Raw genomic sequence first — 18,514 nt, forward strand, 5'->3', positions numbered from 1 at the left:
TCCATCTGCCTATTAACCATTTCTTCCTTATCAACACTTGGCCCAGCAAGCCTTCCTTTGTAGCGCTTATCTTCCTGAACCTGATGTCAGTGTTACTCTTGTTTGCCTTTGCAGAATTCTGGGCTTCCTTCTGTAGTCTCATCTTGCTGTTTTGAAATGACCTCTTTACTTGTCTGCCTCCCTGTCAAGCGTATGATTCCTGACAGTTGAGAGAATATGATCTCTGGATCTAGTACCTTGCATAGGGGCCAAGGTAGTGCTCAATTTCTATTGCAGAAAAATGGAATGAATGATTTAGTTCCACATACAGTTGTTATGATGATTTTACTAGGCAGTACATTTAAAAGTATCCAGAAGAGTGGCTAATAAATGGGAGATGATATGAAATGTAAACTTTTTTTATTAAGCACTTTATGGCTTTGATTCTGTGTGAGGAGTCTCACTGCAAATCCAAAGAAGGAAAGACATGCACCAATCCATGACACCAGAGTCTGGCAGGAAAGCTGTTCTAAGGAAGGGACATGACTTGCAGAAGTTAATCCTTTGTAAATATTTATTTCATTGATTTCATCCCCCTTCTGGGACTCTTAATAACATGTCCATCAGGAGATTGTACTAGAGAATCTTTTATAAGGATTTCTTAGATTTTTTTAGGGTAACATGCTTTTGTTTGAAAAATATTAAGCAACAAAAAATGTTTCTGATTGGATTCAAAGCTATTATTTCTAGTAATATTTTATTACTTGTGCTATGAATAGAGGATAAAGTAGCATATTTTAGATTATTCAAACTAGGGCCAAGAGGGTGGGTGCTCTTTAGTCACATTGCTAACTTGCTCTCTGATCATAAGCAAGCTACAAGCTGCTTTACCTTTCTTGCTCTATAAGTAATTGTTATGTACATTAGGAAATTTTCTTCCTCCCTCCCTCCCTCCCTCCCTCCTTCCATCTTTCAGTCTTTCTCTCTCTCTCTATTTCTGTCAGTTGCCTTCTCTTTTTATTCTAGTAGGGAAACTGAGAATTAGAACTATTCAAGTGTTCATTTTAGTGCACTAGGCTTCAATATAAGCAATGAGAACATATCTCATTTAGAAGAAAGTAATTTTTACTGCTTTCTAAATACATTTCTAAAAGAAAGTAGATATGTTATTGTTGTTTTTAAAGTTTATTTATTTGAGAGAGAGCATGCACACATGCATATACACGTGGGAGAGAGGCAGAGGGAGAAGGAGAGAGAGAATCCCAAGCAGGCTCCATGCTGTCAGTGTGGAACCCAGTGTGGGGCTTGATCCCACAAACCATGAGATCATGACCTGAGTCAATACCAAGAGTCTGATTCTTAACCCACTGAACCACCCAGGCACCCCTAAACATTTTTAATAATTAGATATTTTAATAAATCTCCATACTAAATTTCTATCCCATGGTTAAAGAAAAGTTCAGAACATCCTTTAATAACCATTAATGGCCTAGTGGTAACATTTATTAACTGCTCTACTGGTGAAAATAATCAATGAATAAATATCATCAGAATTGCTAAATTTCAGAAAGTTGCATTGCTCTGTAATCTTTTCTCTGGCAGGGCGACTGACCCTTATTTTGTCCCGTTTAATGTGAAGGCAGTATGGTGTAAAACACATCAAGTCACCATGTAAAGAAAGATCAGCCCTTGATAGAACATCAAAAACTGAATGCCAGATCAGAAGATAAGGCCAGAAAATTGTCAAATGATGATAGTACAATTCTGTGCCATGCCACCTTGCCTGGAAGTACCTGAGGCCACAGAACCCAATGGAAGAGCTTCCACAAGGCCAAACCCTAAACAGTCAGTGTTTCACACCTCACCTCTTCCTATCTGAATATAAGAAATAATTTTCTACCTCCAAATTTCTCAGACTTTCTTTGTCATTTCCTCTTGGGTTGATGGCTGCAAATATAACTCCATCTCACATATGGGAGCATTGCCATTATCTACAGATGTTTCATGGCCACTGTGGATTCTCTAGCTACCACTGCCATTATTGAAAATGTGGGCTGCTGGAGGAATACTGCCTGCCACCTTCAGGATAGCCTTCACCTTCAAAATCCTACTGTCTCTCTTATTTTATACCACTTTTCTTTCCACCACCTTTGACTTAATCAAACTCAAGGGGAATCCTTTCTCCAGCTTGTATCTCCATGATCTTCTCTGGTAATTCCAATGAGAAGTCATTGCTAAATTTAACATGGTTTTTTTTGGCAGCTCTACTACCTGATCCACCAGGGAAAGTAAAATCTGGCAAAACAGACATGGAAACCTTCCCTCTATCTCGGAACACTTGGTAGTGGGATTAGTATCTTCACAAGGAAAACCCTATTTATTTCAGGGAGAGATACTTGAAATGGCTTCTTCTTGGGCAAGGAAAGAAACCAGGAGAATTCCATAAAGACCTAATGCAGCCTATTCTTCTGTTCCAGGGAATTTGTGAAAGGGCTGTCTCCCAAGCACTGACTTATTGTTCCGTACTTGAGTTCATTCTGTCTTGGTCTAACTCATTAAGAATGACACTGTGCCTGGATAATCTACTTAACTAGTCATTTTGTGTGTGTGCCAATATACTCTCTTTAACTGGCCCCCTTAGGCTTCATGCACTGCAGATCACACAGGAGTGTGGTGCCCCAACATGTGTCATACCCAGGCTTCTTGTGTGTGGCACTGCCCACCTTCAGTGTCTCCAGAAAGCCACTGAACTGGAGGGAAGAATCAACATTTTAGGCAATAAATGAATAATAAATAGTGGAAATAGTAGTAGAAAATTGAAATATCCCTTGTCCCAGAAGTTCAGAGATGAGTAAAGGATCCTCAGAAAAGCACTCCCAGCTTGTACATTGAGTTAATAATTTACATTAAAAAAAATTTCTTTTGGGGGCACCTGGGTGGCTTAGTCATTTGAATGCCCAACTTTGGCTCAGGTCATGATCTCACAGTTCCTGAGGTCAAGCCCCACATTGGGCTCGCTGCTGTTAGCCTGTCAGTGCAGAGCTGGCTTCAGATCCTCTGTCCCTTCTCTCTCCCCCTCCCTGACTTGTGCTCTCTCAAAAATAAATAGACATTAAAAAAATGTCAGTGCTTTCTTTCCTTCATTTTTAAGTAAGGCATAACTTATGTATAGAAACAATGATCATCTTTATTGTAAAATTCTTTAAGTTTTGAAAAATGTATCTGTGTAATGACCACCACAATCAAGATATAGAACAGCTCCATCAACCTCCCAAACTCCCTGGTGCCCCTATGCAGTCAGCTTATTCCTTCACCCCAGACTCTGGCGATCATTGATCTATTTTCTTTCCCTACAATATTGACTTTGCAAAAGTGTGATAAAAATGAAAGCACATAGAATGTTGCATTTTCAATCTGGCTTCTTTTGTATAATTATTTAAGATTCATCCATTTTGTTGCATGTATTCATAGCTCACTCTTTTTTTTATTAACAAGTAGTATTCCATTATAGGTTTGCACCACAGTTTGTTACCCGTTCTCCAGTTCAGTGACATTTGAGATGTTTCTAGTTTGGCGATTAAAAATAAAGCAATTTTAACATTCACATACAGATTTTTCTGTGAACAGTTTCCATTTCACTTGGGAAAATATGTAGGAGTGGAATTGCTGGGACATATGGTAAATGTCTGTTTAGTTTTACAAGAAACTGCCAAATTATCTTCCCAAATGGTGGTGCCATTCTGTATTCCTCCCAGCCATGTACTATAGTTCTGGAGGCTCACTGTCTTTAGATACTGTCATTTTCTTTTTATTTATTTTTTTCCTATCAACTTTTTTCTTATTGACATATATTTGATATATAACATTGTATAAATTTAGCACATACAGCATGTTAATTTGATATATTTATACATTGTAGTAATAATTAACAGCAGTATCATGTTACATATTCTTTTTTGTTCTAGTGGTTAGAATAATTAAATTCTAGTCTTAGCAAATTTGATGATTATAATACATTATTTTTGTCTGTATTCAATATACTGTGCATTAGGTCTCTAGGACTTATTTACTACCCAATGCAAATTTGTACCCTTAACCATCATGTGCACAATCTTCATCCCCATCACCTGGTAACTACCACATTTACTCTCTGTTTTTATGAGTTTGACTTTTTTATATTCCACAGATAAAAGAGATTGTATAGTAATTGTCTATCTATGCCTGACTTATGTTACTCGGCATAATGTGCCAAAGTCCACCCATGTTGATGAAACTGGCAAGAGGTCCTTCTTTCTCATGGCTGAGTAATACTGCCTTGTATATGTGTACAACATATTTTGTTATCCATCTATCCATTGATTGGCACTTAAATTATTAGCATACCTTGGCTACTATAAACAATGCTGCAACAAACTTGGGGGTATTTTCACTTCCCCTGAGTATGCGCCCAGAAATGAAATTGCTGAATCACATGAAAACTCCACTTTCATTTTTTTTTTTAGGAATTCCATATTATTTTCCATAGTTGAACCAATTTACATTCCCTTAAACAATGTACAAAGGTTTCCTTTTTTCCACATCCTCAACAAGCCTTTTTATCTTGTCTTCTTACTGATAGCCATTCTAATAAGTATGAATCAATATCTCATTGTGGCTTTAATTTGCCTTTCCCTAAGAATTAGTGGTATTGATGGGGCGCCTGGGTGGCGCAGTCGGTTGGGTGTCCGACTTCAGCCAGGTCACGATCTTGCGGTCCGTGAGTTCGAGCCCCGCGTCCGGCTCTGGGCTGATGGCTCAGAGCCTGGAGCCTGTTTCCGATTCTGTGTCTCCCTCTCTCTCTGCCCCTCCCCCGTTCATGCTCTGTCTCTCTCTGTCCCAAAAATAAATAAACGTTGAAAAAAAAATTAAAAAAAAAAAAGAATTAGTGGTGTTGAGCACCTTTTCATGTACATGTTGGCCATTTGGATGTCTTTTTTGGAAAAATGTCTATTTAGCTCTTCTGGTCATTTTTTTTAAGTTTATTTATTTTTGAGAGAGAGACAGAGCATGAGTGGGTGAGGGGCAAAGAGGGAGACACAGAATCCAAAGCATGCTCCAGGCTCTGAGCTGTCAGCACAGAGCCTGGCACGGAGCTCGAACTCACGAACCATGAGATCATGACCTGAGCTGAAGTCAGACGCTTAACCAACTGAGCCACCCAGGTGCCCCTCTTCTGGTCATTTTTAATCATATTCTTTTGGGTTTGTTGTTCTTATTGCTTTGTATGAATACTTTATATGTTTTGTATATTAAGATTAAAATTTCAAAAATTAAAAATAGAAATCCCATGTGATTCAGCAGTTCCTCTCCTAAGTATGTATTCAAAGGAAATGAAACACTCTAGTGTCTATAGCAGCACAATTCACCATAGCCAAGGTATGGACAAAATTCAATTGGATATTAATCCCTTAAGTAATGTATAGTTTGGAAAATTTTTCTCCCCTTCTGGAAGCTGTCTTTCCATGTTGTTAATTATTTCTTTGGCTGTGCCAAAGCTTTTTTTTTTTTTTTTTTTTTTTTAGATTTTATGTAAATTCCAGTTAATATACACTGTAATATTAATTTAAGGTGTACAATAGTTATTCAACATTTCCATACAGCACACAGTGCTCATCATAAAAAGTACACTCCTTGATCCCCATCACCTGTTTAACCCATCACCCTACCCACTTCCATTCTGGTAATTATCAGTCTGTTTTCTATAATTCAGGATCTGTTTCTTGGTTTGCCTCCCTCTCTTTTTTCCCCTCTTTGTTCATTTGCTTTGTTTCTTAAGTTCCACATATGAGTAAAATGATATGATAATTGTCTTTCTCTGACTGATTTATTTCATAAATATATTTCATATATATTTAATAAATATATTTCATGATATATTTGTTGTATATTTATTTACATATGCAAATATACATATATGTTTATATATGTGTATATACACATACATACATACACAGAGACTCCACCTCTTCTTTATCCATTCATCAGTTGATGGACACTTGAGCTATCTTCATACTTTGGCTATTGTAGATAATGCTGCTATAAACATCAGGGTGCATCTATCCCTTTGAAGTAGTATTTTTACATCCTTTGGGTAAATACCTATTAGTGCAATTGCTGGATCATAAGGCAGTTCTGTGTTTAACTTTCTTGAAAAACCTTCTTTCTCTTTTCCACAGTGGCTGTGGAAAAGTTTGCATTCCCACCAGCAGTGCAAGAGGGTTCTCCTTTCTCCACATCCTTGCGAATACTTGTTTCTTGTGTTGTTGATTTTAGCCATTCCGACAGATGTGAGGTGATACCTCATTGTAGTTTTGATGTGCATTTCTCTGTTGATGAGTGATGTTGAGCTTCTTTTCATGTGTCTGTTAGCCATATGAATGTCTTCTTTGGAGAAATGTCTCTTCATGTCTTCTTCCCAATGTTTAATTGGATTATTCATTTGGGGGCTATTGGGTTGTATAAGTTCTTTACATATTGTAACCCTGTATCAGATATGTCATTTGGAAATAACCTTCTCCCATTCCATTGGTTGCCTTTAAGTTTTGTTGATTGTTTCCTTTGCTGTGTGAAGCTTTTTATTTTGATGAAGTCCCAATAGTTTATTTTTGCTTTTGTTTCTCTTGCCTCAGGAGACATACCTAGAAAGAAGCTGCTATGTGAAATGCTAAGGATATTGAGCGTCTTGTCATGATCTTTAACTTTTAATTTTAGAGTATTTTAAGACTTAGAGAAAATTTGAAAGAGTTGTTTAAAAGAACAAACATACACATTTTATCCATATTCTGCAATTAACATTTTACAACCTTTGCTTTATCATATTTTCTCACTATATATATATATATATATATACATACGTTTATACTCATACATATGTATGAAATATATTTCCAAAAATATTTTTCTGAACTTTTTAAGAGCAACTTGTATACGATGCCACTTCAGTATGTGTTTCTTAGAAACAAGAATATTATCTTATATAATCATAGTACAATCATCTAATCAAAAACATAAAATCAGCGCCTTAGATCTTTCTCCAGTAATGTTCTCTATATGTGTGTATGCATGAATGTGTGTGTATGTGTGTGGTTGTGTGTACATTTTTGTTCCTGTTTAAGATCTAATCTGAGGGGTGCCTGGGTGGCTCAGTAGGTTAAGTGTCAGACTTTGGCTCAGGTCATGATCTCACAGTTAGTCAGTTGAGCGACGGGCTCTGTGCTGACAGCTCAGAGCCTGGAGCCTGCTTTGGATTCTGTGTCTCCCTCTCTGTCTGCCCCTCCGCTGCTCACGCTTTGTGTCTCTGTCTCTCAAAAATAAATAAACATTAAAAATTTTTTTAAAAAAGATCTAATCTGAGAACTCACATGTAATTAGTTGTCATATATTTTTAGTCTCCGTTAATCTAGAATTGTTCTTTTTGTCTTTTATGACCTTGGTATTTTTGAAGAGTGCATGGCACTTATTTTGTAGAAAGGCACTCAATTGGTGTTTGTTTGATGTTTCCAATGATTAACTGTTGATTTTACATTTTCTGTCAGGAATACCACATAAGTATTTTTCTTTCCAGTGCATTATAATACCAGGAACATTGTATTGATTTGTGTGATTTCTATTGAAATTAACATTGATCACTTAATGTGGTGTCTGTTATATTTCTCCATTGTACCTTTATATTTTTTCTCTTTGAAAGTAATGGGAACTTTATGACATGATCCTTTGAAACTCTCAATATCCTGTTAGTGTTCTAATTCTAATTTGGTGGTGTTAGCATCCAGTGAGGATTCATGGTGTAATCAGTTATTACTATGGTGGTTGCTAATTGGTCATTTTCTAATTCCATCACTCTTTCCTCAATTAGCAGTTGGCATTTTAATAAAAAAAAAGTTTTCCTTTTTTAAAAAATTTATTTATTTATTCATTTGTTTCCATCCTTTTTTCTCTTGTATTTTTTTTAACTTTTATCTATTTTTGAGAGAGACAGAACATGAGTGGGGGAGGGGCAGAGAGAGAGGGAGACACAGAATCTGAAGCAGGCTGCAGGCTCTGAGCTGTCAGCACAGAGCCCAATGCGGGGCTCAAACTCTCAAACCGTGAAATCATGACCTGAGGGGGAGTCAGACGCTTAATTGACTGAGCCATCCCGGCACCCCTGCTCTTATGTTCTTATTTTATTCCATAAATTATAATCTCTTATTTGCGATGTCAAACTGTCACAGATTTGGCCAGTGGGAGCTTCTTCATTATGGCTCCTGTTTCTTTTAGATATCTTTGTATTTCTTTGAAGACTTCCCCCCACCCACACACAAGATGTTCCAGACTCCACTCTTTCAGCCTCAGTTCTGGAATTAGCTATCTCTCTAAAAACCTTGTTTTTGTTTCTAAATAATTATTTTTTTGGTAGATATTTCAGATTAGAAATGATGATTTTGTGCCTGAGCAGTTCATTTTTATTACATTGTGCCTGTTCCCAGTTTCTCTCAACAAACAGAAATAGGGAGTGTAAGTATACATACACACGCACACATTTCCATGTATCTGTCTATATATCTATTTATATATCTACCTATATTTTAAAAATAACTTCAGTTATTAAAAAAGCACAGGGAAGAAAATTACAGCATGAGAATATAGTCAATAAGATTGTAATAACTTTGTATAGTGACATATTTTTAACTACACTTATCATAGTCAAGATTTTGTAATGTATATAATAGCTAAATTACTATGTATACTTGAAACTTACATAATTTTGTATGTCAACTTTACTTCAATAAAAATTAATATATGTGTGTTCTGGTACCTCCAGTTCCAGTTCAACATCACATAATTCATTCTACTGTTCTCTCTTCCATAGCCTAATTCTTTTCCCTAGTGGTGAGAACCTACAACTATACTTAATACAAGATAAATATTATTTCCTGAGTCCTGAATACACCTAATGTAGTTTCAGAATTGCTTACACATACCACTGAGAAAAACACCTCCACTAATAAGAGTTTAATGCTTAATTGCAGGGTTTTTTTTTTGTCTTCAGCCTGAGGATATAATGCCAAAATACTGGGTCCAAAAAAGTCATGTCTTTTCTTTCTTTTATTTTTTTTTCTTTTTCTTTAACTTCCTTTAATGTAGTTATTTATTTCAAATACAGTGTGGTTATTCATTTCAGTTAGATTCAAATATTTATTTATTCCTTACCCTTCTCATCCTATTCCTAATATGCATCCTTTAAGTAATCAATCTCATTAGTTTCTGAGTTATCCTTTCTGTATTTATTTTTGCATAAATGATATATGAAGTCATTTTGGTTGCACATTTAATACTATTATTTACATGTCTTTCTTGTTTAAAAACATATGATTCTATCAAATTCATATACTTTTTCTTGTGTGAATTCACTATGTTTTACATACACTGTTCTTGAGATATAAGCTCTATGTAAATTACATAGAATTAATGCATAAGTTAGTAAACTATACACATGTATATTACCTAATGGCTGAGGTCATGATTATTCTTGCTTATCTGCATGCTTTCTTTCATTTTTTGTATTATTTCTACATCATTTTCTAAGCTGCTTTGTTTGCTTTTACTTTCCATGTTACTGACATTAGAGTTATAAACTTGCATTTATATATCTATATTTATACCTATATTTGCATCTATATCTATGTATCTATACCTGTAGCTAGTTTAGAAGATATCTACCTAAGTTACAGAGACTGGTATTTTTATTGCACTTTTTTTCTGTTCTTATTTGGAATTTCACTAATCTAGAAAATTCACAAAACTTAGAAAGGGCTAGTCTTTGCAAATATCCCTGATGTCTGACTTTGAGCATTAATTTTTTTGAGGTCAATTTAGAAAGGAGGGGGAATGAACTGACAACTGACAGAGCTTTAGCCTTTTTAGTCAGAAATTGTATCCCAAGAACATTTTAAACCTTATGTGGATTTTTAAAATGAGTAAACTGAGGCTCAAAGAGGAGGAAAATTTCATCTGTGATATGTTTCTTTGTTTGCCATTTGCCCTTCACTTTGGTGTGCATGAATGACATAAATGGCTGAGTATAAGGTAAAAAGCAGAGAGAGGACAAATATTCCAGTTCCCTCCTAAACATTTAGTCCAGTTTCCTAGAGCAGGAAAGAAAGAGCTAAGATAGAGCTGAGGGTAAGTATTGACAGAACATCTGCTGTATTACATGATACCATGTTGTTTTAGCTGTTACCAATTTGTACACACCTTATCCAGAATGCTCTATTCCTATGGCTGCCTGAGAAATTGTGATGTTCCCCACCCCCAATTTTCTAAGACTTCATCTACAATCTGAAACAGTCTTAGATGATTTACAACAGTAAATAACTCTTTCTTTAATAACATGTCAAATAAAATATATTACTATCATCTTTTAATAGATGCAGACAGTATGATTCAAAAATGTTTATGATTTCTTTAGTCAACAAAACTGTATACTAGTCAAGCCATATACACTTGACTAGTATTCACACTTTCACCTTTCTGACTTCACCTTTCTGAATTTTATATCACATCAATAAGGATATCTCTATTTCTGCATGATCATTTTGCATTTCAATTATGTACTTTTACTTCCATCTCATGTATTATTCTATGGGTTCCTAAATACTCAAAGCCTTATTTATGTCTAGTAACTTTTCAAACTAAACAGTGTTTCTGAGACTCCTGAAAAGCTGAGGTGTGCAAGAGGGTGAAACTACTAGCAATGATTAGTTTTAGAATGTTTAGAAACTATTGTTTTCATTTTCATGACATTTTACATCGAATATTCTTTTTTTTTTGTTAGTTTTTCCTTATACCTTGTAAAATCTATTTACAGTGATTTTAGGAACTCTATACAAACTTCCTATGACTCCGAATTTGCCTCCAGGGTTTGATTCTGTGGGAGCAATTCTCTCTGCCAGTCACACGTACCCAAAGTACTTTTTCACTTTGAAGAAGAACATTTTTTGCTCTTTGCAGTGTGTGTGTGTGTGTGTGTGTGTGTGTATGTGTGTGTGTGTTCTCTCAAACTGATCATAAGTTGCTGATAATCACTCTTTGTGTGTGATCTTTTACCTGCTGTGCAAAACTTAGGAACAGCTTGATGGATCCGCTCACCAACTACATGCCCTCATTAATTATGGTAATTTTTTAGATTATGAGATACCCCATGATATCTAGTGATTTATTAAGGGGAAAATCTGTGCACATCTCCTTAGTTAATTTGGAAGTGGAGAAAACATTACTCATGTGGACTTCCTCATTAAGACTGGGACAATGGAAAAACAGGTAATGAGTAAGAAGCAGGCTGATGCAGTGGAAAGAGCACTACAGTGTGGGCGAAAGGAACTGTATTCCAGTCTCTGTTTTTGGACTTACCTGCTAGATAATATTGACCAACTGCCATAACCTACTTGGTCACAGTAACCTAGCAGATAAGCACAGAATCCTATATTAGACCTCTCACCTGTAAAATAGATCTTAAAAACTTCTACTTTTCCATCCCTTCAGAAATGATGTATATGTCAAATGATATAGTATCTAGCAATTTATCCACTTTTTCACTATTCACTCATTCTTTCATTCTTCCCATCCACATTTATTGAGGTAGGGCTACTAAAATTCATAAAATGCCCCTGATCTCAAAGTGGAGGAGAAAAAAGTATCAGTAATATACTAAGAGTTTAGTCAATTATATATGTAAAAGCACTTTTTAAATTTAACTGACAAAGAAATTTAAGTTACCCCTTCTTTCTTAAAAAATAATATTACCAGGGATGTCTGATTGGCTCAATCATTAAGTGCTGGACTCTTGATCTAATGGTTCCTAGGATCCAGCCCTGCATGGGGCTTCATGCTGAGCATGGAGCCTGCTTGGGATTCTCTCTCTCCCTCTCTTTCTGCCCTTCCCTTGCTTGCATTTTCTCTCTTTCTCTCAAAATAAATGAATAAACATTAAAAAAAAAGAAAGAATACTACTATTCATTCAGTCCCACAAGCTGAGAGGGTTATCTGACTCTCCCTACTTTCTCATAATCATCCACAACATCAAATAAGGAAGTCCTATTGACTCTCTTTCCTTAATCCTTTGAAAATATAACTATTTGTCTCCATCCTATTTCTACATTACTGGAGCTCTCCCCTGGGTTACCACAAAAATCTCTTTACTGACCTATCTGCCGTCTATTGCCACTATTCCATTCTTCTTGTGGAACCTGGATGATCTTTCTAGAAACAAATATGTTTTTGTCACTTCCTTGAAAAAATATTTCAAGTAAAGAGCTCTATTTTGTCTGTAGAGCAAAATCTAAGCTCAACAGGGATTGAAATCCTTTTCACAGCTGTTTTCTATCTGCTTCAAAGCACCAAGTATTTTCTCATCTATTTTTACTACTCTCCCTTAAATACTATGTATACTCCTTGAGGGATCATCCTTGTATTTTTTATGGATGTATTTCTAAGAACTAGCCTGGTTTTTGTCCTTTGGTTGGTACTCAATAAATCCTTGTTGCATGGATGGGTTTCCCTCCAGTTTTTTGTAGAACTGTTCCTAAGGCATGTCAAATTAAAGTGATATCCAGAGCTGTTGCCACCCTTTTCTGTCTCTGCTGATGACTGGGATTCAAGCCATAGAAAGAATAATAGGGTTCAATATGTCATTTGAAATGGCTTGATACTTTCAGGTACGTAATCTGTTATACCAACAGGAAAGCAGACATGTTTTATATGTTTTATGCCTCACATGATAGTGGGAAGCTTAAAGAAGATTAATTTGTGAAAGTGCATTAAAATTCAAGAGCTCTAAAATGTTAAAGTATTATTAAAATTATTATAATTATATACTTCAGTCATGTGATATATGTTAGAAATATGACTAAAATGTGACCCATCGAGTTTATTCATCCAGTTATTGCTGTTGATTTTATACAGTAATTTGTTGATACTATCTCTTTGTTCTGATGATTTTAAGTTCCCCAATATTCCTCTAATATATGTAAAAATATGCATCACTAATCTAAACAAGGACATGATGAGTCAGCACATTCAATAAATTTATTGATTTTTTTAAGCTGTTGCTGGGTAATGTATTTTACAAATTTATAGCACCTACCACCACATGCTAAGCCAGCTGCCTTATACCAATAAATATCAAGTTAAGAAAATTGAGCAAAATGATTAAACTGCTGAAATATGCAAGAACAATATTAGTAAACTGTTATTGTGCTGGTATTAAATAAGCTGCAGCTATTTTCAATGTCTGGAACTGTTTGGCACTTAGTGCTTTAAAATCTTTCCAAATGTTTAAGCATTCCTTGTGCTAATAGGCAATACATAAGGAAGGATCTTTAGTGTTTTCCTCTCCTTTTTTCTACTTTTTTAAACTTAATACCTTTTTAGGATCCTTTCTTGGTAGTTCCCTCCTTCCTGCAAACCTTCCACCTAAGACTGGCATTGGGAATTTTCTCTGTTACTTCATTTACCCTGTGCATTTTTTTGCCATAGGACTTGATGCATTTACTGAAATAATTTATTTAGCTGCCATTCTTTATCACCAGAATGAGGGTAAACAATGTCTCTCTTTTCAATTTTTTTATATATAATAAATTTGAGATGCTGCTCAATGAAAGTCATTGTGAAATTTGGGGCGTGAGAAGTGATATAGAAGCACATTCTCTATAGAGGAGCCCTACAAAATCGAAATGGAGCACAACAAATTATCTACTTCATTTGACAGATAAATGATGCTTAGATTATAAAAATAGACTCAATCCAGAGTTAACTACCTTCCCAAATTGATGCTTATACTTTGAAGAAGTATATTTACACACTGTGGTATATTGCTTTTTTGTCAATAAAATATTAATAGACAAAAAATAAAGTTTTTTTCAAATACTTAGTAAGTTCCCACAATACGATTGGATTTGTCTAAAAACTAAATTAAAGGGTAGAGCAGAAATTAGAAATCATTTTAGCACAATCACTTAATACAGAAAGTAGGGAGACATTATCATGTATTAGAAAGAGTGTGGGTTAGAGTCTCTAAAATGTAGCTTGTAAAATGAGACCCCTGGTTTCAAATTATAATTCTGCCACCCACTAACTATGCAATGTGGGGCTAATAAATTAATGTTTCTGAGTGAATGAAGATGATAGTTTTCAGGCCAGTTTTCATATATGAATAAATAACAATAAAGAAAATAATGCGTGACATTCATTATGCTCATATAATTTGTCAGTGCCTGGGCAATATTTCTTACATACATAATTCAATTTAATCTTCACAATATCCTGATTTGAATTTGATGATATTCACTTTTTTTTTTAACATGTAGGTTTTGTTTTTGTTTTAAGATATTTTAAAAGTAATCTCTATATCCAACATGGGGCTCGAACTCACAGCCCCAAGATCAAGAGTCACATGCCTGGCCCCCCTAGCATTATTCCCTTTTTAAAGATAAATAGGCCGAGATTCAGAATGATTAAGTGACTTATCCAGATGTGAACAGCAAGTAAGTGAGAGAGTCAGGATGAGAGTTTAGGGCTATGTGGCTTCACAGTCAACAACATGTCATGTGGGTAAACTGTATTGTAGACTCTCAATAAATGATGACCAATGTTATGATTATACACTTACAGTTGCTGAGCAAGAAGTATAGGTACCATCTGACTTTCCTTTTAGCCATAAACCACTACTTACAGGATTTTAGAAAAAAATTCTCCATTGTTTATGAACTTTCATCATTGCTTGGAGAGATTCATGGATAAAGAATGTTATCATTATAAAAGCATTGAACTGAAATCAGAGATTACAGGGTTTTAGATCAACTCTGCCCCAAATACCCGAATTCTTAATGAGTCCATTGGCTCAAAGTTTAAAATCCCAAAGCAGAAAACACCTTGTATTAAGATTTGTAGCTCATTTGTTTCATACTATTCGTGTTTGGATGTTTGGAGGTACAAAACAATTTGCCCTTCCTTTCACTAACAGTTTACACGCTAAAATATAAACTATTGTTATTTACGGAATTCAGAGAACTGATGGCACCTGCCTGATTATTCAAGGTGGATGACCTTGAAATTGATCAATGTCCAATAAGCTGTTAAAAATTGAGCAATGATTGGTGGCAGCAAGAGCAAATACAATTTATGCTCAAGATATCTAAAATATAAATTCAATTATATTGACATGGCACAATTCCCTAAGTCCCCAAGAGGATTGCTAAAGGATATGATTTAGGATAAGGGTAAGCCTATGAAGTGAGTTTAGGGCTCTCAGAGACATTTGCGAAGATATTCAAGAAGTTTGCATTTTTTGCAGTTGAGTAATTCAGAAACTAGAAAAATAGTTTATGAAAGCTAAGAAGAGCAGGACTTTCAAACAAGTTGCATCATGATTTGCCATTTCATACTGCAAATGATAAACAGCATAGATAAACATATGGGTCCTAGACTAAGAGAAAGGAAATAATGGTTCAATTTCATGATCTACCAATAAGTACGTGACATTCAACAAATGGCTTTACTTTTCTAGATCTGATAGTCCTTTCTTAAAAATGAGTATGTTGTCTAGATCATCTTTAAGATCCTTTTTCAGTAGAAAAATCTGAAATTCCCTCAACTCTGGTAGGAATCCTGGAGAAGAATTTTACACTCCTTAATTCCAAAAAATATACATTCTGTAACATCCCGAATAGAATTGGGCTCAATGTTAAGTAGACCTTCTTAATGAGGAACATTTTTTTTAAACCTAGGAATGATTTACAGTAAACTGTTTAGCCAAACATATTGCACATTCTGGGGATTCCTCTTTCTGACAAGAGAGACATAATGAATGCAAATTGAATAAATGCATAGTGAATGAAGTTAGTTAATTATATATCACATTCTGACTCAGACTAGATATTCTCAGAACAACCAATTGAAAGAGAGAAACAATTGGATGGCTCCATATTTCACTCTTAATTTAGGTGACAACAATTATGTGAGATATATTTTATTACCTCGTTCTATAAATAAAGAAACTGATGGTCAGAGAGGTTCAGGTATATTTCTGCAGCTTGGAAGCCTTGAGAACAAGACTCAGTTTTTTTAAACCAAGTTCAGTGTTTGTTTGTTTGTTTGTTTGTTTTTCCAACATGATACACTGTACTTCTATCTATTATTTCTATTACCTTTTAAATATTTAAAGAGCTTCCTGGCATATCCTAACCACTTTCAGAATTAAAATTGTTATTAGTTCTCTGAAATACTCTAATAAAGTCATTCCCTACAGTTACTTTATAATCTGAGGAGAATCTTAAGAACAACAAAAAAATACTTTGCAAATCTATTTCTCTTATATTTATTGAGGAGATAATAAACCAGAGAAAATTATAAAAGTGACTTTAACTTTGAGGACTCAGGGATGATATATGGTTCCTATATCTATAAATATAAAAAAATTCTGAAACTCATAAAACATCAGTCTGTATTCTTATTCTTTGCCATATGGCAACATTAACCACAGTCTTTTGGGCTGTCCATGTTTGCCCAAACTTCCCAAGATATCTTACTCACTTCCTGAATAGTTTATTGAAAAGGGTAATATTTTTAGAATTAGATGACTGCAATTTAAATTCTGGTCTTGGCATAATATATATAATTAAATGTCATAAACTCTGAGTATTAGCTCAGTTTACCACCAATTGTAAAGAGTAAGGAAAATATCTACATCAGAATGGGTATTGTGTGCATTAAATAAAATCTTTGCAGATGCTATCTAATATATTTAATCTCATTGAGACTCAGCTATTTCTTCCATAATATTAGAGTGATTACTATGTAATTGGCAATTGTAAATATTAAAAATAATAATAAATATAGGGTACCTAACACATATGAGGCCTCTAGTTATAGCATTATTTTTTATTATTTTATTTTTTCATCATGATAAATGTACCCTTTAATCCCCATCCCCTTGTTTCACCCATCTGGTAACCATAAATTTGTTCTCTATAGTTAAGAGACATTTCTTGGTTTGCCTCTCTCTATCTCTCTTTTCTTTTCCCTTACTTATTTGATTTGTTTCTTAAAATCCATATAAGAGTGAAATCATGTAGTATTTGTCCTTTTCTGACTGACTTATTTTATCATTATACATTCTAGCTCCATCCATGTTGTTATAAATGGCAAGATTTCATTCTTTTTTGTGGCTGAATAATGTCTATATCTGTCTATGTATCTGTGTATCTATGTATCTATCTATCCATATCTATCTACCTACCCACCCACCTACCACTTCCTTATCTATACATCTCTTTTTGGATACTTGGGCTACTTCCATAATTTGGCTATTGTAAATAATGCTGCAATGAAGATAGGAGTGCATGTATCCTTTTGAATTAGTGTTTTTGTATTTTTGGTTAAATACCTAGTGGTGCAATTATTGGATACACGGGTAGTTCTCTTTTTAATTTTTTGATGAACCTCCATACTGTTCTCCATACTGGCTGCACTAGTTTGCAATCCCACCAACATGCAAGAGGGTTCATTTTTCTCCACATCCTCAACAACACTTGTTTCTTGTGTTTTTTATTTTAGTCATTTTGACAGGTGTGAGGTCACATCTCATTGTGGTTTTGATTTGCATTTCCCTGATGATGAAAGATGTTGAACATCTTTTCATTTGTCTGTTGGGCATCTGGATGTCTTTGAGGAAATGTTTGTTCATGTCTCTGGCCCATTTTTTAATTGGATTATTTGTTGTTTGTTTGTTGAGTTTGACAAGTTCTTTATAGATTTTGAATACTAACCCTTTATTGAATATGTCATTTGCAAATATCTTTTCCCATTCAGTAGTTGCCTTTTGGTTTTGTTGAGTATTTCTTTCACTGTGCAGAAGCTTTTTATTTTTATGAAGTCCCAGTACTTTATTTTTGCTTTTATTTATCTTCCCTCAAGAGACATACCTAGAAAAGTGTTGCTATGGTTGATATGCTACTTTCTGTGCTCTTTTCAAGGATTTTTATGTTTTCAGGTCTCACATTTAGGCTTGAATCCATTTTGAGTTTATTTTGTGTATGGTGAAAGAAAGTGGTTGAGTTTCAGTCTTTTGCATGTGGCTGTCTAGTTTTCCAACACAGTTTGTTGAAGAGACGGTCTTTTTTTCCACTGGATATTCATTCCTCTTTTGTCAAAGATTATTGACCATATAATTGTGGGTTTATTTGTGGGTTTTGGGTTCTATTCCATTATCTATGTATTTTATTTTTATGGCAGAACAATACTGTCTTAATCACTACCATTTTGTAGAATAACTTGAAATCTAGAATTTGATACCTCCAGTTTTGTTTTTCTTTTTCAAGATTGCTATGACTATTCATGATCTTTTGTGGTTCTATACAAATTTTAGGATTACTTGTTCTAGTTCTGTGAAAAATACTGTCAGTATTTTGATAATGACTACATTAAATCTGTATATTGCTTTGGGTAGTATAAACTTTTA

This window comes from Felis catus, chromosome D1 (genome assembly GCF_018350175.1).
Source record: "Felis catus isolate Fca126 chromosome D1, F.catus_Fca126_mat1.0, whole genome shotgun sequence".
Taxonomy (NCBI): Eukaryota; Metazoa; Chordata; class Mammalia; order Carnivora; family Felidae; genus Felis; species Felis catus.